The 26,539-nt window shown below is 34.1% G+C and overlaps 1 protein-coding gene and 1 long non-coding RNA gene across 14 annotated transcripts in view; both read right to left on the bottom strand.

Annotated features, from left to right (window-relative positions):
- The window catches only part of LOC143688799 (uncharacterized), a 49,476-nt gene extending 27,093 nt beyond the window's left edge, over positions 1-22,383 (bottom strand). Inside the window, exon 1 of the long non-coding RNA XR_013178321.1 lies at positions 22,279-22,383. This is a non-coding gene — a long non-coding RNA (uncharacterized LOC143688799). The remainder of the gene's footprint in view (positions 1-22,278) is intronic.
- RALYL (RALY RNA binding protein like) overlaps positions 1-26,539 on the bottom strand; it is a 741,752-nt gene that overhangs the window by 351,561 nt on the left and 363,652 nt on the right. The window lies entirely within an intron of this gene.

Genomic DNA, 26,539 nt, shown 5'->3' with positions numbered 1-26,539 from the left:
CAAAATGGAATTAGGATTAAAACATGGCTTTTCCAGGGTATATACATCCTTTCAAACCTGTGCACCATGTGACTCAACTAAATCAGGGTGGGTCTTTACCTTTTTACTGGAGTCCTTCATAAATAGAATGAAACTCAGACATACACAGACAAAGCCACAGGAAGAAGCCAGAAATCAATAGAACCCAAAGAAGGTAGGAAAAGTACCATGTGCATTGCCATGTGACAGAAAAACCAAGGGCCAAGGATTGCCAGCAGTCAGCTCCTGAATGCCCCAGTCTTCTGGAGAAAACATTGGCTTCCTGATGTCTTGATTTAGGACTTCACATACCCTCAAATCATGAACCAGTAAATTTTCATTGTTTAAACCACAGCATTGTATGGTATTTGTTTAACAGTCAGGAAACTAAAACTAGTACTTCATGGAAAATATTTTCTATTGTTTCTTTTGTTATGGATTTTCCTCTATCTCTAATGTTTCCTTTATATTTCCTACAAATTGCTACTGTAGCATTCCCTGTCCCTTATCTTTTATCCCATGGATTTTATCTTTTGATGTTTTTGCACTGTTTTGGAATTTTTCTTATTCTAAAATTATATTAGTAATTTGATTCTTAGCAGTGACCACCTTCTTCTTAATTAATTTACTAACTTTTAAAATTCAAATTTTAAAATTGTTGACCTTCCAGTGCAAATTTTTATGCTGTAATTAGACTCCTTTTTTGCTTTTGCTATTCTTTTTATTTGTTTGGAGAAGGTAATATTCTGTTTCTTCCTTTTTTCTCCCTAAGAAGATGTCTATGGTTATTAATTTTCTTCTTCCTTTGTGTAAGTTCTGAGTACTCTTAGGGACAATGTTTTATTATTCCCCTCTTCTTTTCTTGATTCTATTTTCCTATGAGATTCAGGTCAAGACACTGTAGAATTGTATGTAGAAATAATTTGCAGTATCTGTTTCTATAGGCCTGTAACACATCAAAGAAGTTGATGAAGGCATTAGGAAAAATCTCTCTGTTCCCAGGTTTCCTTGCTGCCAAGTTCAGCACTAACCCAGGCTCAGGATGGAAAAGGATTCAACTCCCCAGTGCAGTATATCTTTTATCAGAGAGTCATCTGGTACTCTTAGGACTATCCATGTATCTGGGACTACCATTCATTTCCAGAAGCTATGTATCTCTGCAGGCCACCTGAGAGGCCTGCCATTCCAGACCTGCCATTCTGGTCCTCATCCCAAGGCCTCTATGCCATAAGTCACAAGCTCATATGGTTCAAGAGGTTATCAAGTCCTGTGCCCAGGGCCTCTCCGCATGGTGGCCCCAAGCTTCTGACCACCTTGGGGTGTTAGAGTAGTGCTTCTCTAGAGTTAGTGTGCATACAAATAACCTGGACATCCTATTAAAATAAAGATTCTGATTCAGTAGGCTTCTGCTTTGGTCTGAGTATCTCCCATGCAAAGCAGATGCTGCTGGTCTGCAGATCACACTTCACATAACAAGGAGATAGTTAATGTGGTCACTACTTATATGTAAAGAGAAAAGTAGCAAGGAAGAATATTCTGATTCCATTTTTCCAAATCTCCTTCCCAGCTCTTTAAATGCCCTGTCTGTTTGTACTAATTGTCTGTGCCCTAGAGAGTCCCCTGATTGGTCCTGGTATTTGATGAGTGGTGGTCATGGTGAAAACTGGTTGCCTGCCTGTTCACCTTCTCAGAACTTTTCCTGTCACCTCCTTGCACCATTTGCTGAATCCCACACTTACAACTGGTTTAAATTCATTATTTTTTTCATAACTTTTTGATGTTCTTGTCTTCCAGATCTCCATTCTTCACTCAAGTTCTAGGTTCTGACCTTCTAGGTTCTGACCTTTACCAGTCTGCACAGTCTGCTCTGATAAATTGGGTCACATTCTAATATAAAACAATAAGTAGATTTAGAATGCTTATGCTGCTGTGGGCATTTCTCAAGAAAGATAATTGGCATGGATGCCTCTAGTTAATTAATTGGTTAATTAATGGATTAAAAGGTAGTATAAAATTAGTTAAATAATTAACTCATGAAGTGATCACTGCTAGCCTTCAAATATTGCTGTTTACCAAAGCCTGAGGTATCCATAGATGGCATGCAAATAATGACTTCTTTCATTCATTTGCTCTAATAAAAATCTATTATGTGCCAAATTCTCTCAAATCAGTTGTGATTTGATAATGAGCAAGACAGGCATTTCCAGTAATCCATAATAGTATTGATCAGAGAGATTAGAAGTTTATTTTCCTGGATTAAGGGATTTTATGAGGTTATTGAACACACATATAAATTGAATTTGGTTAATGAGCTTGTGAAGGAAAATCTCAGATTATGCTTGTTTCGAAATGATTTGAAGTTTATTGTAATAGAAATTTATTAAATATTTAAATGTATTACATATTAAATCAATAAAAATGCATTAGTTGAAATGATATTTAAGAGAAAGCATGTTGGACAGAACCATAGAAGATGTTGTTGAGGTGAGTTTTGCTTCTATGTTTTCAAAACCATTAAAATTTGGAAAAGTCAATGACATGGCTGAAGTAAACACAGGGAAGAACAAGGGCTGTGTAGGCTTTACTCCTGATTGCCAGTTACAATTCACTCTCCTTATGCACGTCATTGTATTGAGTAAAACAATATGCAAATAAAGTAACAATCAATCAGAGATGGAGTTAGTTGAGTACTGGCATGCTCAACCCTGGTGGAAGGAATGAAGCAGAAGTGGGTGGCTTTGAGTTCTTAAGGGAAGGGTTTGGAGAGGAAATGCAAGGTTCTGCAGAGGGCCTGTGAGCTGGAAAGCAACCTATGCATTGCACACACCTAGCATGTCTCCTGTAGATGAGGTTGAGGAGGCATAAACTATGTATATCAGAATCCATATAGGCTCCCTTCTTTTGCCTTTCCACACTGCTGCTTTGTTGAATTCCACAGCTGGGAGATGGTGCAGCTCATTCACCTGGTGGCCCCCAAGTGTTGGTATGAGTTATAGACAATTACAGTAAGTGGTAACTTTTCTTTCTCTTCCTGGCATTTGTCATTGAGGGTTAAGCTTATTTGCGGGGCGGGTGGCATGGAAAATAGCAGGTTAGAAAATAATTAGTGCTTGTGGAGCTTGTAGTCTAAGAATAATATGTGCCTTTAGATGCATATACTGCAAACACTTGGGCCATTCCTGGATTTGAAGGATGTCAAGGTATATAAGCCTCTGCCAGGAAAACTATATGCAAAGCCAGACATTTCAAGAAATATGTGAAATGCTGTTCTTTTCGCACTTCACAATTTGATTCCTAATAATCACAGATAGGATATGTGATGGTTAGGTTCAGGTGTCAACTTGGCCAGGTGATGTTCCCAGTTGTCTGGTCAGGCAAGCACTGGCCTGACCACTGCTGAAAGGATATTTCATGACTGGTTGATAAACCAGAAGGCTGGCTTATTAAAACATCAGTCAGTTGATTGCAGCTATGGCTGATTACACCTGTGATCAACTAATGGTGTGTCTCCCACAAATGAGATAATCCAACCAGGAAAAGACTATTAAGGAAGAAGAGGGACTTCATTTTTTCTTTAGCCAGCAAGTCTCTCCTGTGGAACTCCTGGAGACCCTACATCAGAGCTGTCATCTTCACAGCCTGCCCTATCTATTGTGAACTCTTGCATTCCCATAGATACATGAGACACTTGCATAAATCTTATATTTACAGATATCTCCTGTTGGTTCTGTTTCTCTAGAGAACCCTAATACAGGAGATAATAAAAAAACATGGGACTCTAGGGTCAAAATGCAAAGAAAACTAGAGCAATAACTGTAACCAATCTTCTAGAAGGCTTCTATTGACATTAAGGGACAGGTTGGTATCAGCTTTCTATCACTGCCTGATTGATCAGAATCAAAACAGGAGTCATTCAAATGGAACACTTCTAGAATGACTTTGTAAGAAGAGAAGTCAGTTGAACTGAACAATGATGTATTAGAAGCTAATATCTTTTGAATGCTAAACATGTGCCAAAATTTGCCTAAGCGTTTTACATGTAAATGGCAGGTACTTTTTTGATTCAGTATTTTGCAGATATGAGATAACAGACTGGGAGGTATACATTTCCAAAGTCACACAATTAGCAAATAGTATGGTAAGGATTTGAATGCAAGAGCACCTGACTATTTAGTGTACACTGTTGGTCACTAACATAAACAGAATAGATAGGAAAACACTTAAAAGTTCTTAATGTACAGGTTCTGATGGTTGACATAGATGTGGGCTGCTGTGAAATGACAGGCAATGAAAATCATCTCACAAACCTAAATCAGAGTATGACTGTTGGAGGAAAATCCATAAGGCCTAGATGAAAATAGTTCATAAATATAAGCTTCAGTAATATTTCAAAGTACCTGAATGATTTTCTAATGCTAACGTTAACCAAGGCAGTGCCTTTAGCCATTAGCTTTGCAAAGAGAAATATGGAATGAAACACAATTTGTATGTTTGCTAACACTTTTTCTATACCAGAGTCATTATCTTGAAATTATTCTTTAGGCATAGTGAATACATAGTCCATAGTTCTAATTAGGCTAGTTTAACTAAAACTTAGATTAACTGATAGTTCATTAGCTTTGGTATTTTCAATGAGAGGTTTCCATGGTCTTTTCATGTCATTGACACTTATAAAAGCAAAATATGTAATAGAAAACATATGCAATCCTAAATACTGGCATTGTCAGGTGCCTGGCTTAAATGGATTGGATTTCCAGAGATTGGAATTAAATGGCACAAGCCTGATTGATTGTAAATATTTAATAAAATTTATTGAAAGAAGAAAGGCCATAATAAATCTTCCAGGATTTAAGAGGTCCTCTATTGCACTCAACCGCAAACATGATTCCTTTGATGCATAGGCACAAAATTTGGCAGAAAGGGGAAAATATCCATTTAATAATTAGAGAGATTCAGAAACAGGAAGCAGTTAAGTGACCATGCCAAGAGCTTTGAGTCTAAAATTTCTCAGCAGACCTGAAACCCTTCCTTAGAATGTCTTCCTCAAAGAGATAAACAGGGTGACAGGCTGCCTCTGTGTGAAGGTCGACAAGGATGTCAGTGTCTATCTTATCATCTCTTCTTGACTTGAACTTGGTCTCCAGTCTCAGCTGCAACTGACACAATGATTTACCCTGACCTGTATTCCCTTGAATCAAAATCTGTTTGAGTGCTGAATAAGAATGCACATCTCTTAATAGACATGTTCAAGGCCTAACCCCCGTCATATGGGTGTGAACATCTGAAGGTGTAATTATTAGTTAAAGTGTGGACTCATTTATCAGTAGGATCTCTGAAAGTTCTATTTAGATGAGGTCAAATTGAATCAGAGTGGGCCTTAATCCTATGGCTAAAGTCTTTATAAGCAAAGGAAATTAGACATGGAAATAGAAGCCAGAAATCAGTGGAAACCAGCCCCAAGGAGAGAGAGAATACCATGTGTGAAGGAATGCCTGAATGCTAGTGCCTGTGGGAAAAGAGCAAGTCCTGCTAATACCTTGACATTGGACTTCTAACCTCCAAAACCATAAGACAATAAATTCCTGTTGTTTAATTCAACATATTTAAGTCAACACACTAAGGTATTGTGTGGTATTGACCATAGCAGTCTTGGCAAACTAAGACAATTAACTAGGTTTTTGTGAACAAAAAAGCAAAGCAAAACATTGCCACAAAATTTTACTAACAAGAATGGATAAATCAATGAATAGTCACAGCAGGTTCCTTAAAAATAGTATTTTATCTCTTGGCACACTGTTTCTACTGTTGTTTTATTTTTCTTTCAGCAGCAGTAGCTGTAGAATTATTTGCAATTCTAGACCGTTTCCACTTTTGCTGCTGTTGTTATTTGGTTGTTTAACACATTTCTTTCATTAATTTCTTCTTAGAGAAATTGCCTTTCCTCCTCTTGCTCATAGGCTAGGGAGAGCTTTAATGAAGATGCGTTGCCTTTCCCTAGACAAGAGTTAGATGGATAACCCAAGATAACCATGTGGACACTCTCTCCCTCTAATCTATATTGTGTTTACAAGTGCAAAAACTGAAAATAGCAGGAAGTGTTTCATCCTAGCTTCCCATCTGATCTTCTCATGGACGCTGTACCCAATAACATAGCCTTCCAATATGTTCCATTTTTGCTTAGGTCAGCCAGAGTAAGCATCTGTTGCAAGTACCTAAAACAACTCTTCTAACCTGCCTTTGTGAATGCAATTCAGAGCTCTCTCTCACTATACCTCTACCTCCTTTGAAACCTATCACCCAGTCCTCAGTGCCTCCTGGCAGTCTCCTTTATTTGCCCTGTTTCCTCATATTTCATAGCTGACCTGTCTTAGCTCCCTTACCAGCCCTAATTTTATTTATTGTAAATACTTACTAACAGAAGGGTCATATCCTGAAATACCTAACGTTTTTACCATCTGAGTCTCCCAAATTCAGAAATAAGTAATCTCTATAATTAGCAATATTTTATTTTTACCATCTAGCCCTTTGCCTTATTTTGTAGCCTTATATTGTAATTGAATACTAATTTTCCCATTCTCTTATACCATTTCCAATGCCCCCATTATTAACCAAAATGATCATCCACCCAAATAAGCCTGTCACAATTATTTACATAAAAAATGAATTGGCACTAAATGCAAATTTAACTCTACCAGAAATAAGTATTTTCCAAACTGCTAAATGGGTTAGAGCCAAGGTTATGTTAATTACTTCAAAACATTTTTTAAAGGGAGTTTTTTTTTCTTTAAAGATCTTTTCTGACTGCCCAGAAGTTTAAACAAAATTCTTCATAGTTTCTAAGGAAATTCTACTCCTGCTCCCATAAGTACATTTCTTTTTACATCTTCACACTTACTGTGCATATTTTTATGAATTATAAGCAATTCTTATATTAAATAGTTATTAACTCACCAAAACTCCCTCTTCACTATTTAAATTACTGATATGAAGTGAAAAATTGTATCTTATCATCTTTTTTATCCAAATAAGTAGAAAAAATCACCCAATCATTTCAGTAAAATGTTAGATGAAAAACCACAAAATGAATGGAAAGTGCTATTTTGGGCCTCTTTTAATGAACATTTACCTTTCAGACAAATAAAACATCTGATGATAATAACTACATGAAAATGTGATTAATACTTTAATAAGATTTTATCATCTTATTTATAACTTAATGTTATTGTTGACTGCTATGTGTTCCTTTAGTCTCACCACAGTGCAGAGAGCAAAGATTAGTGACCTCCTTTAGAAGGAAGAAAATGATGTGTTTCAGGTGCTGCTGAATCAAAGCATAGCGCCAAGGACAAAATTCAGAAAGTGCTAAAAGCAATTATAGAGGACAATCCTCACTGAAATTTACAGCATACGTTGAAAAGCTACAACCATACTGCCTAATTATCTCAGTAGGAAAACTTTCATCTCCAGCGACCATAAATTTTAAATTCAAATTTTAGTATATATAGGTCAACATAAACCCAGAAAAAAACCCTGATAATTGCAAAACTGGGAAATAAATTAAACCTACAGATGTGATTTCAGCCAACAGAAATAGTAGAGAAGAGAGTTCAGCTAACAGAAATAGTAACTATCATTCCGCAATGATTAAAATATATGTATTTTTCTTAAGAATAGAAATTGGAGATGCTGTAATCTTCACAATTAAAATATAGTTTATAAGGTGACTAGGCTTATTAATGAATAATGACTTCTCACCTTTTTAAATGTCAGTTTTGGAGAATCATATCTTTCTACAAGGAAACAATAACCTCAAATGAATCATAAATGTCAGCTAGAAGAAGAGAAAAGGAGTTTGATGCATTTTTTTTTCAATGAAGAAGGGTTTCCTTTGCAATCAAGTGGAATTTGGCCAGGAACACAGGTTCATTAGCCGGGTCAGTTCTAAGGAAGAAATTTCTGTGCAAGAAGCTTGTGTCAGATATTATTTTCAAGAATTGTCTAAAATTATCTCTACAAAAATCTGGGCTGCTCTAATTGCCCAAAATACCTAGGTATTCCAATGAACAACTTGCATTAGTCCAGAAGGAAAGACTATATTGCAATGAACTATCATTCACTGAGTTCTCCAGTATGGTTGGGTCTTGGCTTAGAGCAGCACATGTCATCTAATGGATGTCCAGATGCAGAGTAGAACATTAAAAAAAGCCAATTTGGATTGATGGGTGCAGCCTCTGGAAGCCTGGCCAGCCAAGGAAGTCAGCAGTTGAGAATAAGCTGAATGTAGACCAAGTAACTCTTTCTTCAGTTTGCAAATAAAAGTACCTTGCGATCATGCCAATACCATTAGAATCTGGCATTAGGAAAAAGCCTTTTTCAATTGTTATTGAATTGAAATGGACCTTTAACAATTCTAAATTTCATCATTAGAGATTTTTGGATTTCAAGGTACAAAGAAATTCTCTCCCCCAACTTCCTTGAAGAGTAGATTAAAGAGCTAGCACTCCCACTCATTCTCTCTAAATGTTCATTGCTGGGGATTAAATCATGCCCCTCACAAAAGGCATGTTCATGTCCCAACCTCTAGACATGAGGATGTGAACCCAATGTGAACAAGACCTTTAAAGATGTTCTTAGTTAAGGTATGGCCAAAATGAAAGAGGGTGGGTTTTAATGCAATATGGCTGAAGTCCTTATACACAAAGGAAATTGGACACAGAAGAAGCCATTGTGAGATGCTAGAAGCTGGAAGTCTGTGGAACCTGGAAGAGAAAGGAGGGAATGTCACCATGTGATGGAAAAGCCAAGGAACCACCAAGATTGCTGGCTAGTAGGCTCAGAACAGCCATAGTCTTAGGGAAGAAAGCATTGCTTTACTGATACCTTGATTTTGGACTTAGAGCCTTAAAACCATGAACTGATAATTTTCCCATTGTCTGATATTTGTTTTAGCAGCACAAAAACTAACATTCATCTCTCTAAAGTTCTTGTTCTCTGCTTTGTAGACCAGGGTAAAATTATAAAGTAAAATCACTGAGAATCTCAGCTGGAAATGCCATATTTTTACTTTTTTCATAAGTTTAAAGGATATTAAAAAAAATTAAACATAAAATAGAAACATCCAAAATATAGTAAATTTATGGATTTTTTATTGTGAGATTTAACTTCTTTACCTATCTGTACAAGGCAAGTTTATGGCTTGAGGAAAATGTTTCTTGTAATGAGTAGGGATTATATAAGGAAAACACAATTCCTGCAAATCCCCAATGTTGAATATTTACTATACTTCCTAAAAATATAGAAATATGAAACTAGGTATTGACACTTTATGCTTGTAACTTATGCAACTATAATTAAAACATCTATGAATTAAATACAAATAAAACCATAATAACAATAAAATTCAAGTTGTCAACATTAATTTTAACGTGAAAGATAATGATGTATCATGAAGCTAAATCACAGTTTACCAAATGAACAGATTAATTACCTTTATGGCACAGGTGCTTTAGACTTCATACCCCAGAGCTATGCTACTAATGATTGCATTATATGGCTTTTCTGGTTAAACTATTGCAGAATCTTTCTTTGGGCAGTGTGCCTTGAAGTCTTGTGACCTTTACTTCACTTAAATATGTCACTGGCTCATTACACCGGCATTCATTCTTTCCTCATTAGCCCAGGAATTTACAGCAGTAATACTTAGTGTCCAATTCTATCATAAATATAAACTTTTGCAAACTACCCAGACCTGACATTGTGTGATATATTGAAGTAAATGGTGGTCATTCACATGATTCAGAATATGCATACCTTTCTTCACATTTTTAACAAATATATTAAAATGTTATTAAAGCTTGCATCTAAGAATATATTTGCTGATTCCAGATATCAATACAGTGTTACAAAGGAGAGCCCAATATTTCCTTCATATCCCAGCCTCTGTCTGTGCCCCCTTTTTACTCTGTTTTCAGACTCCTCTCCTTTCCCTGTAACTACTGATTGCTCTGGAACCACCCCAGGCATGTCCAATCATGGAGAAAATTACTTTGATAAACACATGCTCAGTAAGGCATTGCTTATATAATGAGTAACTGCTCCCAGGATTATTTATAAAAACTGCCTACAGAGAGAAAGCAATGCTTAAACAAAATGAGTGAATTTCCATCTTCTTGGTACCACTGTAGGGATATATATTCACACAGAAGTACATTCCTGGAATAAGCACCACAAAATTATGCTAAAAAACAGTATTCTGTCTATGTAAGATATATATGTAATTTCTAGAACAACTTTCTACTTTCTATATGCATTAAGAAAAAGTTGGGACAAGTTATGTTTTCTACTTAAGTGAGCAAAAGTATTCACTTAAAATGAGCAATTTTGCTATGAGACTGTCTCCTAAATGCTTGATAAATGTATTAGTTAGCTGTCTTAAAGTTATACTGTGTACCAACTAGTCCCAAAACAACAGTGGCTTTAATATTTATTTCCCACTCAAATTATATGTCATTGGTGGTTGGTCCTGTTTTAGGCTGCTGTTGGCTTTAAGATCAGCTTCATATGTCTTTTCATCTAAAGCTCCAGGCTCAGGGGAGCCTTACACAGGACATGCTGCTGTCATAACAAAGGGCAGAAACAGAAGAGGCAAAAACCAAACCATGTGAATGTATCAAAGCTCAGTTCAGAAGTGGAGTACAGCAAGTCCACTCATGTTTAATTGGCCCAAACAAGTTTCATGGGCAAGCAGACAACAGGATGGAGAAATACATTGCCTACCAGGAGGCATGGCAAGGATCCAAGTTTTGAGGATAATGTTACAAAATCACCATAGTAACTAATATCATAGGAATGTAATGAAACAATAAAAATAACTTTATTGTCTTTATAGAGTCTCCCCCATGATGGCTAGGAGCTCAGTCTTTCAAGTCAAGCAGTCTGGGCAAGACTCCTATTCTGACACTCACTACTTGTTCATGAGCAAATCTTCCAAGTATCAGTTTCCTCATCTGATAAGAAAATTAGTAACATATGGCTTATGGGTTTGTTCCAAGTACACAATGAGATAATGTAAAAATTTTGGATGTTCTTTTAGAAGTTTTAAGCAGTCTCATTTATTAATAGTTTCTATTTCTCCCTCATCCATCATCTCCACACATCATAACACTTTTGCACAACAATTTTGAGTACAGGGTATGTGCAATTTAAATAGTCATTTTAATAATATTTTGCAGGAACCACTCTTGTCCTTAATCAAATGAAATGGACTTATTTCGTTTTTATTATTTGTTACATTGTTATTGAAAATACATGTGATATGAAAGCAATTAATTTGGGAAGGGAGTGCAGAAATCTCAAAAAAAAAACTAATGTACTGGCAAGTCATTGAGTAGGTCATTATAAGTTCTGTCATTCTTTCTAATATTTATGGCTTTATTACAAAAGCAAATTATCTAAAACAATTAAAATTATATACAATATCCTTGACCTCTTTGTTCTAGTACACGTCTCGTCATATTATTATTCTTCTTTTACTCTAAACTGCTGGTCAGCAGCTTTTTTATTATTGTGAAGGAAGTATATGACATTGGAATTTTGTGTGAATTTACATATCTAAATTCAGAACATTATGATAGGCTACAGTGAATGCAGTGTACTTAGGATGTGATCTACATGTTGAGCCTGGGACTGTTTCCAGAAAATGTTGAGAGACAAATTTTACAAGCTGAAGATATTTTTTAAAAAAATTAAAAGAAGCCTCAGAATACAATTAAAATTTCTACCCAAAACACCAAGGAAGGGACATGTGTGCAGAACCAGTTATTTGGCAGCTATCAGGAATGTACTGGTGGCATGTAAATTGCAACTAGATGAAGAAAGAGTCTTAAAATAAATAATTATAAGGGAGTTAACATATTGTGCAGAATTAAGATTTAAAAACAGCAATAAAGGAAGCAAAAAGAATAAAAATTCCTTGAAAATTCCTAATTAATTGACAGTATACATTTACATTATGAAAACAGATACTTTTGCATTCTCTTTCTTTTTTTTTTCATTTTGGAAGAAATAATCTAGCAAAAATTCTACACTGGGCCCAAAGAATATTTTAGACCTTGGGCCAGTTTGAACCTGTTCTGTACCTCAGAAAAGCCATATTCTTTAATTCTCTTTCAATATTGCTGGATGGGATCTTTTTGATTAAGTCATTCCCATGGAGATGTGACCCACCCAGTTGTAAGTGGGACATGTTGATTAGGTGGTTTCCATGGAGATGTGTTTCCACCCATTCAAGGTGGGGTTGCTTACTGGAGTACTTTAAGAAGGAACCATTTTGGAAAAAGCTTCAGAGCTCACTCAGAGAGAGACCTTTGGAGATGCAGAAAGAAAATGTTCCCCGGGAAGCTGTTTTGAAATCAGAAGCCAAAGGACCAGCAGACACCAGTCAGATGCCTTCCCATGTTGGCCTTTCTCGAGTCAAGGTATCTTTCTCTGGATGCCTTAGTTTGAAGATTTTTATGGCCTTAGAACTGTCAACGTGTAACTTCGTAAATTCCCCTTATAAAAGCGAACCCATTTCTGGTATATTGCATTTCTGGCAGCATTAACAAACTAAAATAGGCATTTACATTCATTTACCTGTATTTATGTAGGGAAGGAGGCTTGGTTGCATGTGAGGACATATTGCAAGACTGGTAGTGAAAAGAGGCTGGGAGATATTGCAGCTCCATTTTGTAATAAAAAATGGAATGCATTATGGATGAAAGGGTTCTTTCTAAATAAAGAAGTCTAAAGAGCAGTGTTCTCAAGAATTATCAGTTGCTGGAGAAAAGCTAAGTCAGAGGTGTTATATTGTTCAGACTGTCTAGAATCTTTGATATTTGCTGAGTCACGCTAATCATGATTGGAAAATAATTTGGAATTTTAAAATTTTTTTGGTTCTTTGGATTTGGTTTATTATAAATGCTCCTTGTGTAGACAAGGCCAGTTGGTTACTGGATTTGTAATATTTATGTTAATATATAATAGAAACACCATACAATAATTATCATAACCATTCTTATAGTTTTCCTCCTTAAAATCTACATATCCCAGTTAATTTTCAACATGGGTGTTAAGTATACACAATGGGGAAAGAATAGTCTCTTCAATAAATGGTGCTCAGAAAGCTGGATATCCACATGCAGGTGTAAGAAGTTAAACCCTAACTCACACTATATACAAAAAAAAAAGACTAAAAATGGATCAAGTATCTAAATATAAGAGCTAAAACTATAAACTGCTTAGAAGATAAAATAGGGGCATATCTTCATGACCCGGGATTAGGCAAGGAATTCTTAGATATGCAAAAAATACAAGCAACTAAAGAAACAATGGAAGAAACTTGTTGCAAATTGTATGTTAGATAAGTGCTTAATATTAACAACAAATAGGCAAACAACTCAATTAATAAATCCATCAGGAACTTGAGAATGCACATTTCTCCAAAGAAGATACACAAATGTAAAAATAAGCAAGAGAAGATGCTCAACATCATTAGCCATTAGAGAAATATAAATTAAAACCACAATAAGACACCAATTTGTACTCACAAGGATTAGCTATTATTAAAAAAAAACACACACAAAAAAACAGAAAATAACAAGCATTGGGGAAGAAGTGGAGAAATTGGAACTCTAGTTATTTGGCCATACAAAAGAAGGAAATTATGAGACATGCCACACTCAGAATAATTTGAAAACATCATGCTGAGTGACATAAGCAAGGGACATGAGGATAAATATTGTATAATATCACTCAGATGTCAAGAAATAAGATCTCAGGAAGTAGATTAGAAATTACCAGGGGATGAAAGAGGGGATGGGGGGAATGTTTATTTAGAAAGATAAAAAAAGAATAAGAAAATTAAAAGGAAGATAAAGATATTTGAGAGAATACATTCTAGTGGAAAACAAAATACAATGACTAGAATGAAAGTACAATAAATTGTTACATGTCCCGTTTCTTAAATGTGTGATAGTCTAATTAACTTAAAGTGAAAAATACTGAGACAATTTGAGCTAATGATAAAGCACTGTTGCCTACAAACATGAATAAATGTCTTTCAGTCATGATTACTTAATTTTGCAAGGAATTTTGTTATTACAAAACTACAATTGCATCTTGATAATCAAGTTTCTAAAAGAAACCTATTAAGTTTCAATTCAGTAAGAGAATTAAAGGAATATGAGAAAATAAAACTCTATTAAGGATGTGATTGTGTCACATTAAATCTTTGTTTTTAAGATATTTTGAGAGTTTCATTTTGTATTCTCAAGTTTTTTAAATAGTTATGTGCAGGGAATGTTTGTACAATAGTTACTTTTTCAGCCTCCACCATTTTCAGATTAATAGCATATGAAAATATAACAATAGAGATGCATGGAAAGGAAACGTAATAGACAGTACAGGTCCACTGTTACCTATAGAATGATTTTACCTGGATCTATAACCTGACTTTCATTGAATTCTTATCCTTTTTCTTTTTTTTCTAGGAACAGAGGGCACGGAACTACTGATTTTTATGGCTTTTCTAAATACTCTAAAGAAAGGTTAGTTCAGTTCCTTTTAGAGGTTACTAAATAACTTATGAGGTACACTTCTAGATATACCTTTAAATTTCAGATTTTTATTTCTGTCATGAAGTGATTTGAGGTACATATCTCAGTCCCCAAAACATCGCGAGAGGCTTCTTGAGAACTGCCAGAAAGAATTTTGTCAGCACAAGTGCATTCCATTGGCCTTCATTCCACTCTCGACAACAAGGAGTGATCCTTTCCTAATTAAGATTTGATTGCTTATACTTTGCTCGAGTTGGAAATTGTTTAAAATTAGTATATTTTCTTTTACTTTTTTAATTTTCAAAATTAGTATATTTTAATATTCAAAATTATTTTTCAAATGACGGCATAATAATTCTTTCAGTTTTTCATCCAGCTTGTTTCCCTGTATGTATTTCTATCTATCTGTCTGTCGGTCTGTCTGTGGGTCGGTCTGTCTGTGGGTCGGTCTGTCTGTGGGTCGGTCTTTCTGTGGGTCGGTCTGTCTGTGGGTCGGTCTGTCTGTGGGTCGGTCTGTCTGTGGGTCTGTCTGTCTGTGGGTCTGTCTGTCTGTGGGTCTGTCTGTCTGTGGGTCTGTCTGTCTGTGGGTCTGTCTGTCTGTGGGTCTATCTATCTATCTATCTATCTATCTATCTATCTATCTATCTATCTATCTATCTATCTATCTATCTATCTATCTATCTATCTATCTATCTATCTATCTATCTATCTATCTATCTATCTATCTATCTATCTATCTATCTATCTATCTATCTATCTATCTATCTATCTATCTATCTATCTATCTATCTATCTATCTATCTATCTATCTATCTATCTATCTAATCTATCTATCTATCTATCTATCTATCTATCTATCTATCTATCTCTAATCTATCAGTGCAAGTGGGTCTAGGAAGTCAAATTCAAAACAAAGATCCAAAACAGGGTACCAGGTTATAACATTAGTGAAGATTATAGGCCAAATGGGGTCGAGCCAAGAAGGGAGTATCAGACATCAGAGCACCATGGCTCAATGACTGTCAGGATTGTTTGCTTTTGCTCAGACATAGGACTGCTACTATCTGTCGATCATGACTGCCTTGTTTTATCTTATAAGCACAAGCATATGTGCATATGGATGGGGCCATATGGGAGATAGGTGGTCTAGTTAACCATCAGCAATGATCCCACTCTGACACAGCTACCGTTCCCATATGTCCTTTCCCAAACACATACACATCTCACTGTAGTCTGTAAAAACAGATAAAACAAAAACTATGTTCTAAATTCAATTAATAGTATGCTCAACTTGTATTTTCCTCGCACTTTTCTAAAACCACATTGCTCCCAGTTCTGTTCAGCTTTGGAGCTGAACTTTTTTCCCTAAATGTTTCTGACCGAGTTTAGAGCTTTCACTTTGTTAATCATTCGGCCTTTGAACTTATCATGATACACTGAAATAATATCTATTCCTATCATTCTGTACCCTCCAGAAAACTATGAGCCTCCATAGAACCAGGGCAATAGTTTTTTCCCTTTGTAGTAGGGACTCACAGCAGAGTTGAGGATAATGAATGATTAAATGATTCCTTTTCATTTCTATGATTATTACATTGGCCCAAACCACAGAAAAAAATGAGACAGCTTAACTTCAAAAAAATATTTATTCAGCATGATGAACTAGCTCAGGAAGTGGAATACAACTGTGAACAAACTACATGTGGCCCCTATCCCCAACCTGTCCCTGCCATCTTTGTACAATCATTTTTCTTTGTTCTCCAATGTCATCACTCACTGCATTTCAGTGTCTCTGCATATTATTATCCATTTGTGACTGTTCTTTCTTCACAGCTCTTTCTTGCTCAAGCTAGTCCTCTAAACTAGGATGCGTTTACCTATCATCTCCACCAAGTCATTACTTACTTAACATTTCAATTCAAAACTCAACTTTTAGATAGGCAAAACCTTCTCTAATTAACTCCATCTCAATTTCTCTCTCTCTCTTTTTTTTTTTTTGCCATGTTAATACAGCACAGAATTCATTCATTCCCAAGACTGAAGCTAGACCTGGATTTAAATGACTTTTAGGTAGAAATTTTATTATTTTCATCTTCAAGCCAGCAACTCCTATGCTAATTAATGATCATTTATTTTAAAATTGAATTTAATTTAAAAGTTAAAATTCTTGTTAACCAAAACTTAGTCTATTACAAAAGCTTATCATGCCTGTTATATTTATTTTAAAAGGCTAATTTCATGTACCATTTTTATTTTTCTCCTAACTTTATCTGCTATAGTCTAAATTTTAGTTAAAATTTTAAATTTCAATTAAAAAACAAAACAGGAAATTATTAATTAATATAAATTAAATTATTCAGTGGAAAACCTGGGAGAATTGCCATTTTCTCTCGCTAGTGTCTCCTTGATTTGTGTCTAAGTGTAAATGCTTTGAAAATTCCTGCCGGTGCTTCATTTTCCTTATTTTTCTTTTAAATATTAGTTACTATTCATATCACGGTTAATAATTATTGACCTAAGATTTCATTTCAATGGAATAATTATTTTCTTACCTTCAAATAAAAATTTCTATTTTTATGGTTCTTTTATCATCTCTTATAGTTAATAAACAAATAACAACTCAATAATACATTTTAAAAGGCTTATTATTAAGCCTTTAATTTGCTTATTTTCAGTGTTGGGAGAACTTTCAAAATAATAGTATTTCAAGAATCTCGGTGTTCAACATTGTTATACTCTGAAATAATAAGATTTTCTTATGAGACTCTAAAGCCCTACATATTTCCATTCCATTATAAATGCACTTATTTTTTAAAATAAAATCAGGTAGAAAGGTGCATAAGAATTAAACTACGTGACTTTTTTTCAGAGAAGTAAAATTACCATTTTAAATAAATCTACATGGGCAGTATTTTAGGGTCACATTTAATTACTGGTTAAGCAAAGAAAGTATGAGCACTCTTTGAAGTCTAGAACTTATACTTGTTTTCTATATTATGGAAGGGCAAAAAAGGAAATATTTTTTTCATACAGTTTGATTAAATTTTAATTGCCATATGAGCAAGACTGATTTTCAGAAAATCTCTTCATCAATTTTGTAGTAACTTCTTTTACATCTTTAAAGTGATGAAAGAAAATAACTACTGATCTAGTTTTCTATAACTAGCAGACCAATATAATACCAAAACACTAAAAGGAGTTCTTTAGAGAGAAACATGGAAATGGAGGAAAGAATGACGAGTAACAGAAAGGGTGAATATTTGGGGAAATATAAATGAATAGTAGTTGTACAAAACATTATAAATAATATCTAATGGTTAAAAATATATAGGTAAAGTGATGCGATGGTGGCTCGGTGGTAGAGTTCTCGCCTGCCATACTGGAGACCCGAGCTCGATTCCTAGCGCCTGCCCATGCAAAAGAAAAAAATATATATATATATATTTTTTACAAATATATACATGTAAAGAATACTCTGGGTAGTTAGTGGTGGCATGGATTTTTTTTTTCATGGGCAGGCGCTGGGAATCAAGCTTGGGTCTGCAACATGGCAGGCAAGAATTCTGCCACTGAGCCACCATTGTGTCGCCCTGGCATTGATTTTTGTTCTGTACAAATACTCCCATAAAAACAGAAAGAGCAACTAGGGTAGCTAAACCAAACACCCAAATTCAACATATACCAAAAATAGGTGACTCTGCATGGCCACAAGATCCCAGGAAAATACGTGAGAGGTCATCACATCAGACAAGACCTTTAGAGCACAGCGGCCTCCACGTGAGAGGAAGGAGAGCAAAGGGCCTGGGCTTCTCAGGACTCTGAGAACAGGGAGGCTGGCACTGCCAAAAATCCCTCCTTGGAAGTCTAACAAAGCCAAAACTTGAAGAGCTTGGTACAATTTGTGGGGCTGTATTTTGTCTGAATTTTGACAAAAACTTTCTGTGGTAGAGAATTGTTGACTTAATAAACTGTCAAAACCAACAAGCATTAGTAAGTACCTTTCCAAACAAAACCCCACAACAAAAATAAATGTATGAAATAGATTCCAAATTGAGCAGAAAAACACATTTACAACAACAAAAAGATCGAGCTATAACTGCGGTTGAGAATCATAAGCAAGTATAATTTTATTACTTTCTGGAACAACAGAAGTGAGAATTCTAGAACTATATAGCTAGAACACCTATTTTTCCAACCCCCATCTTTAAAAAATATTGGGGAATGAATTTCACTTAAAAATGAGTCACAAAATAGACCATATTCAAATTTCAAAATGGGTTTTAAGAGGCAAAAGATACAATAATGTCCCTATGGACATTGAAAGAACGCCAGAAAGATACGGTCACAAAACAGAATGGATTATGCGGGGATTTCAAAACAAGCTAAATAACCTAAAGAAAAAAAATAGAAATTATGAAATAACTACATATGTCAGAATAAGAGTCAGTGAAATCAGGGAATGGAGAAAAGGAGATCTGTAAAGAGGTTAACAGAACTCAGACAAGATTTGGAAATAACAGAAAACACAACTTCAGAAAGTCTAAACTAGAAAGAACACAAGCAAATAATACTGCAGATGCTGCCTTATGAGAAACAGGAGATAGGAGGGAACAAATTTTAAAAATTAAAAAAAAAATCTAAAACAGGTTTGAGGAAAAAGTGGTATAAGTAGATGGTAAAGAAGGTCAACACGATGAAAGTGAGTATAATTTTAATTTAAGAACTCATTCTTGAAAGAAGGGGTAACTTGAAAATATGTACTAAAAGAGCACATTGCATCCTTGGGAAAACTGATCCAGAAAAGCCAAAATTCTAGTAAAATAATAACCATTTAGGGCATAGTGTATAAATCATTTTGGCATCGTGTTAGAAACAGGAAGTCACTTATAAAGTAAAATCAGTTTGTCATCAGAATTTCTACAGCAATGTTTTATAGAAGAAGACCATACAATATCATATTTAAGAATCAACAGGACACATGGATTTTGCATCAAGTGAAACCGACCACAAACCATTGTGATCACATGATAACTGAAGGAATATTACTCTCATAAAGCTTCCTGAGGGATTTATCAAAAATCAAGTTTCAGATAACCCAAATCACTGGAAAGATGTTAAGTACTGGTGGTAAGCATTTAACATATGCTTATCTTGCAAATAAATAAGACCACATAATGGCTATAGGAGATAAAGACACTGGGTAGTAGCTACATGTTTTGAAAATACAGGTTTAGAACAACTATCAAGAATAGGGAAGTAATGGAGAAGATAATTATAGCAAGTGTAGAATAAGTCTGCTGATGGTCTTACATTACTGACTCGAAGAAGAACATGATAGCAAATTAGGTGCTGCTGAAAAAAGAAAGAGGAGATTAGTAGCTAATTTCATTATTTATCATAATAGGAAATGAATAGAGAAAAGCCAAAATTGAGAGGACTAGGGATATTTCAATACTAGCTTAAAGCAGAGTTTCCCAACCTCAGCACTATTGATTTTTAGTCTAGATAAAACTTTGTGATGGTGTCCTCTGCATTAGCTTGTTTAGCAGCAACCCTGGCTTTTGCCCAGTAGACAGAAGTAGCATCTCCCAGGTGCAATAAACAAAAATCTCTCTAGACAGTGATAAACACTGCCCCAGTTGAGGTCCACTGGTATAAAGGTAATGGTTAAAATAAAAATATGCCTTCCCATACAGCAAAATATGTACAAACAGTAGTAAAAAGAAAGAACAAATAAAAAGATTTCTATGTTGTAAAAATATATTCATGTATATATATACATGTGCATAAATATATATACACACAAACATATATGTATAAAAGCAATATGTAACACTGAGATCAAATATGGGCATAACCATAATTGTTAACTTGCTTAAATATCTGTTAAGAGAACAGATTTTCATCTTGGCTAACAAATCAGAAAGATTTACAAAGGGTTTAAAAAGAACAGGTAAAAGATGGCATACTCAGAAATTTTTTTTTAAATCAGTCATAATATTACTAGCTTCCAAGGTGGAATTCATTCCAAAAAGCATAGAGAAAGACAAAAATGGAAATATTTTAATATGAATGACTACATTTTACAGTGAATATATAATAAAAAATACCTCTGGGCCAATAACAGCAACAAATTTCACAAATCAGAAATCATAGATGATGCAAGGAAAGAAGATAGGAATATACCTTTAATATATTTGAATTAGCTTCTCATTCCAAGACATATTAAGTGAAGAAAAAATTAATAAATGTATGGAAATCTAAATGACATAATCAGTAAAGTAGGTCTTACTGTAATATATAAAATTACAGATCGTCAAAGCAGAAATTCATCTCTTCAAACAGATATGGAATGTTACAAGAATGTTTACAAAAACATGGCCATATCTTAGGCAACAAAGAAAATTCAATAACACAAGAAATTAATAACAAAAATTCTTCTTAGAAATTAAAAAACAACTATTAAACAATTCTCAGATCAAAGGGGTGATAAAAACAATGTTACGGAATTTTAGAAAATAACAAAAATGAAAGCATAAAATATCAATTCCTATAAATAACACCAACTACCTGTATCAATTAAAAATGAAAAGTAAGAATAAAACTAAACACCAACTCAAAAAGTTGGTAAAATAAAAAAACAATATTATTTAAAATCAGTTATCACTGCAGAAAATCATTGAATTTTAGGAAACTCCCTCACCCCCCAAAATGAAGCCCACCAGGCAGGGCTGCTTATCCAGGGGAATCCTATGAAATCTCTGAAAATCAGATAATCCCAAAGCCAATTAACCTAATTCAAGCATAGAATAAAATGAAAATCTTTCAGATTCATATGATACAGAAAATCTATTAGTTTCAAAATCTGGTCAAAATTGTCTCCCAAATGACAATCGACCAATATCATTTACAAATATTAATGTAAAAGTTCCAAAGACAATATTGCCAGACTCTGCCAAAAGATGTAATTAAAGAAAAATACTTCATGACTGAGTGGGATTTATTCTATGAATACAAAGAGTTTAATATTAACAAATTCATGAGTTCATATTAATACATTGCCTTAATAAAGTTGTGGAAAAAAGTCATATGATCAACTCCATAGATACTAAAAAGATATTTGACAAAATTAAGACCCATTTCCATTAGAAGTTCTATCACACAAAGACACACACATCCCCCAAAGGCAGCATCTTACCTAACGCAGAAATAGAAAAAACTTTTCTAACAGAGTCAAGAGTATCATAATGCCTATTATTTCCATTACTATTTTAGTTTGCTTTGGAGCTCTTACTCAATATAATTTGACAATAAGAAGCATAGGAATTAATGGGAAAGACTTAAAATACTTTTATTGAAGCTATGATTATATCCTTGAATAACCAAAAGATAATAGGGCCACTTTAAAAAGATATAATTTAGTAAAGTAATTCAATTACAAAATATCAATAGTAATTATATATAAAATAGAAATTAGTTACAAGAAAAAAAATAAATAAGATCCAATGTCAGAAATACTCCATTTACAGTAACAAAAGATTAAATAATGTACCTAAGAATAAACACTGCATTCACAATGCATTTTTTCATGAGGAACAATGAGAGGAGAACCTTAAAACATTCATCAATGAAACAAAAGTAGATCTGAACAAATAGAAATACATACCATGTTCTTGGTTAAAGTGTTAACACCGCAAACATGACAGTCCTCTATGACAATTTATAAATTTAAAGAAGATCCAATAAAATGTGGGGTTTTTTTTGCATCTAGAAAGTTTGAATAATTAATTGGTTAGAATAATAAACTAGCAAGTTTAGACTGGACATTTTTGATAAAAGAGAGCACAGAGAAGGGGACTTCCTTACCAGATGTTAAAAAATACTATTCTGTAATAAAAGCAGTTTAGTATTGTCAAGTTATGAAACAGACAGACCAATGGAATAGGAAAGGAAAAGCAAAAATAAAATCAATTGCTGATGGAAATTTAGTACAGCATAAAGGTAAGATTACCAACCACTGAGGGAAACAGGGATAATATTACATCTGTCATATGTGTAAAGACAAAATTGGACCAATTCCTTAACACATCAGGATAAATTCTAAGCAGATCAGAGAAGCTAATATAAAACATAAACACTAATGGGTAGAAGAAGAAAGCAAATGAATTCTTATAGAACTTAGGACCGGGAGAAAATTTGTAAATATTATTCAAGAAGCAATAGTAAAAAGGTTAATGAATTAATTACATAGTCATTTTTTAAATTGCCAAGAAGAAAGTTAAAACAAAAGTAATGTATAGAGAAACACATTGGCAATCTACATTACTCGTAATAAGAGAAACACAATTTGAAACTATTTGAGATACCACTTAGAAATCATCAGGTAGGCAAATAATTTGTCTTAACAATATACTTTTAATGAGTCTGTGGAAAAGCAGGCATTGCTACACACATTGCTAGATAGGAGGCAAAGTAGAACATAAATGGATAAAATATTTGGAAATAGCCACACAAAGGACATATACTTTTATAATTTGACCCAGTACCCATTTCTAGGAATCTATCCCAGAGTACACGGAATAAACTATGCAAGAACATATTCACAGGGCTATTTATTACAATATTATTTGTAATAGGAAAAGACTGGAAAAACCTAAATGACCATTTCAGAGGACTGGTTGAATAAACTATATATCATCTACAAAATAGAGTATTATACATTTGTAAAAAGGAATGAGAACATCTTAAAGATATGGAATTGTTACCAGAATAAATTGTTAAGTAAAAATGCAATATGACTAAAACTGCGTTTAGTATGCCTTAATTTATTTTAAGTGGAGGGGAATATATATATATTCCTATTTTTTAAAAAAGAGATGCAAGTATTCCTATACCTATATTGAAAATATTAAAGGTTAAACAACCACTTTTTAAAAGTTTACAAATGGGGGGAAAAGTCACAGGCCTTAGGGGACAGGGATAGAAATGAAATTTCTTTGAATATATCTTATTTCAAAATTTGATTTCAGAATCACACATAGCTGTAAAACAAAGTGAAATTTAAGAAAAACATGCAACTGGGACTGTAACCGTGTGTCACTTGGTGACATAACCTCACAGAGAAGAGCCATTCCAAGTGACTTTAAAACAGTAAGTTTGTTGTTCTTACCTTGCAGCATATTCTCTGTGGGGAAAAAACTCCACAAAGCAATAAAATCTCAAACTGTTTTCAGAAGTAATAATGCGGTTGGTGGTACAGGCACTCTTATTCTGAGACTGTCATATGTGTGTTGTGGGATAAATCAAATGGGTGATTGCATTAGTGTCACTGAGAAGTGAGATTTCTGGGAGTGCTGAAAGGAAGTATAGAAGTGAGACTGATGAGGTCAACTAAAATTCCTGTAGGGATGATTTTTGTCTTAAAACAAAAATCTGTGTGTGTGATGTGTGTGCAACATAGCTCTGGCCAATGAAACATCCTAGAAACAATAACCATTCAGTATCAATGTGCATTTATAGCATCCAGAATGTTGTATCTAAATGACACGTCCCACTAAATTGTACTAGAGCTCTTTGGGGAATTGGCTGAATCCTACTGTGGAGCAGGAAATGATGAACCTGGAATATTCTGTCACATCAGAAATCAAAAAACTATCAAAGACTACTTGAGTTATGTCAAAATGGCCCAGGAACCAACCTGAATATGCTATCTTTAGCTAAAGCCATGGCAATTTGATCATTAATAGAGATAACTGCAAGTGACACATCAACTGTGCTTAAATCCTTCAGCTCTTAATATTACTCAAAATTTTAAAAAAAAAACCATTTTAATTGTTAGAGAGCACTGGGGTACCAGTTTACTATTTTGAATAAAGTACTCTTAGCAAAGCTGATAAGAAAGAAATAAAGGGACACTTAGCAACATTAGGAATAAAAATAATCAAAAGATATTTCTTTAGCTCCTAATGCAAATAAAACATAAGAGAATACTGTGAACACTTTATGCCAATGAATTTGAAATGTATATCAAATGAGCACACGCCTTGAAAAACATATCTCTACAAAGCTGATGCAAGAAAAAATTTTAAAAAATGAAATAACAGTTCTGTATTTACTAAAACATTTGAATCTGTATAAAAGATCTTTCCAAAAAATACACCAGATCCAAATAACATTGTGGGTGTAGTCTACCAATATTTATGAAATAAATAACATCAATTATATTCTTCCAGAGATTGGGAAAGAGAGAACACTTCCTAATTCATTTTATGACACCAGCAATTCCTTGATAGCTAGATAGGCGAAGACATAACAAGAAGACATGTTGCAGGCCATCTCTATCATGAAAATAGAGGGGGGAAAATAGAGTATATCATGTTGGGCTAATTCCAGGGGTGTGAGATGGATTTAACATTTGAAACTCATCTACTGCAGCTATCACATTAACAGAATAAAGGAGAAAATAAAATTAATATTTCAGTATACACATGGAATGTATTTGATAAATTTCAACATACATTTATGATAAAAAGTCTTAAACAACTAGAAATAGAAAGAGAACGCCTTTAACTTGATATGGAGTTTTTTCAAATTATTCTGCAATAAACAAAAATAGCAAAAGAGTGATAGCTTTCTTGTGTGATTGGAAATGAGAATCAGATGCCTGCAATAACTACTACTATTCAGTACTATGCTGAAGGTACTAGTCAATGCAATAGGGCAAGAAAAGTTATGTATTCACACTGAAGAGAAGAAATAAAGCTGGCATTATTTGCAGGAGTCATAATCATACCCACAGAATGCCCTTCAAAAACCTAAACTGTTAGAATTAAACTAAAAGAATAATGACTACTGCATCAATAAATTTACAGTAAGAAAAATTAGGAAGAGAAAGGTCGGAATAGTACTATTTACAGTAGTATCAAAAACATAAAATTGTGCATATATATCACCTGATTTATGTCAAAACAGACATTTCAGAATGTTGAGGAAAGAATAGTGCCTTCAATAGTATGGAGTCAGATTGGATGTTCATATGAAAATGAATGAATCTTGTTTATACCACACACCTTACACAGAATTCAGTGCCAGGTGTATTAAAATCTAAATGCAAATGGTAGAGCAAACACAAGAACCCAGAAGAAAACAACCTTGAAACAGGCAAAGATTTCTCCAATTGGACTGAAACACTTTCTCTTCTATTTGACAACTTCTTTTGTATGCTATTTTATATATAGAATATTTCTCAAGAGAAGTCATGAATTTCTTTTATTTTGATGAGGCATAATTTGTTCCCATGCCTCTTTAGAGCATAATATTTATTGGAGAGCAGCTAACACAACTCCACACGTACTGTTGAAAGAATAAATGTTCATAGTAATACAGTTTCTGAAATAAGTTCACAAGTGACTTTCAAGCATTTTACTGCCAGGGTTAAAGGACAAATTGAGGCAATGCATTTTATCTATTATTGCATCCATTTTCACTCTAGGGAATAAGTTACAACAAATAGAACTAATAAATGTCTCATAAATGCTGCTCTGAAGTTTCCCAGAGATAGCTCCAGCGCAGCCATTACCCACAGTCGGTATCCACTACTGCTTTTCTACTTTAGGTTCAGTGCTAAGCCAACCAAGTTAAGCACATAAAGCAAATCCCCAAGGCTTTCTATCATGTGTGGGGTCCTGTCTCTTCCTGGCTGTCAGACTGTCAGTTTTTTAATCCACTGTATCGTGAAAACTTGCAAATTAGTATTTGTTTATAGCATTTTAAACAGCTCTTTATGATTACTGAAAACTTGAACTGTGTGTTGTACTTTACAGTACCCAGAGTGTGGTTTTTTTTGTACTTATTAGCTGATGACAGTGTTGATAAAAAGGAAGAGGGTGAAGACTTCCCAAACAATTACCAGATATATGTGTACTTAG

Source organism: Tamandua tetradactyla, chromosome 6 (assembly GCF_023851605.1).
Source record: "Tamandua tetradactyla isolate mTamTet1 chromosome 6, mTamTet1.pri, whole genome shotgun sequence".
Lineage (NCBI taxonomy): Eukaryota > Metazoa > Chordata > Mammalia > Pilosa > Myrmecophagidae > Tamandua > Tamandua tetradactyla.
This window is presented reverse-complemented; position numbering and strand designations above follow the sequence as displayed.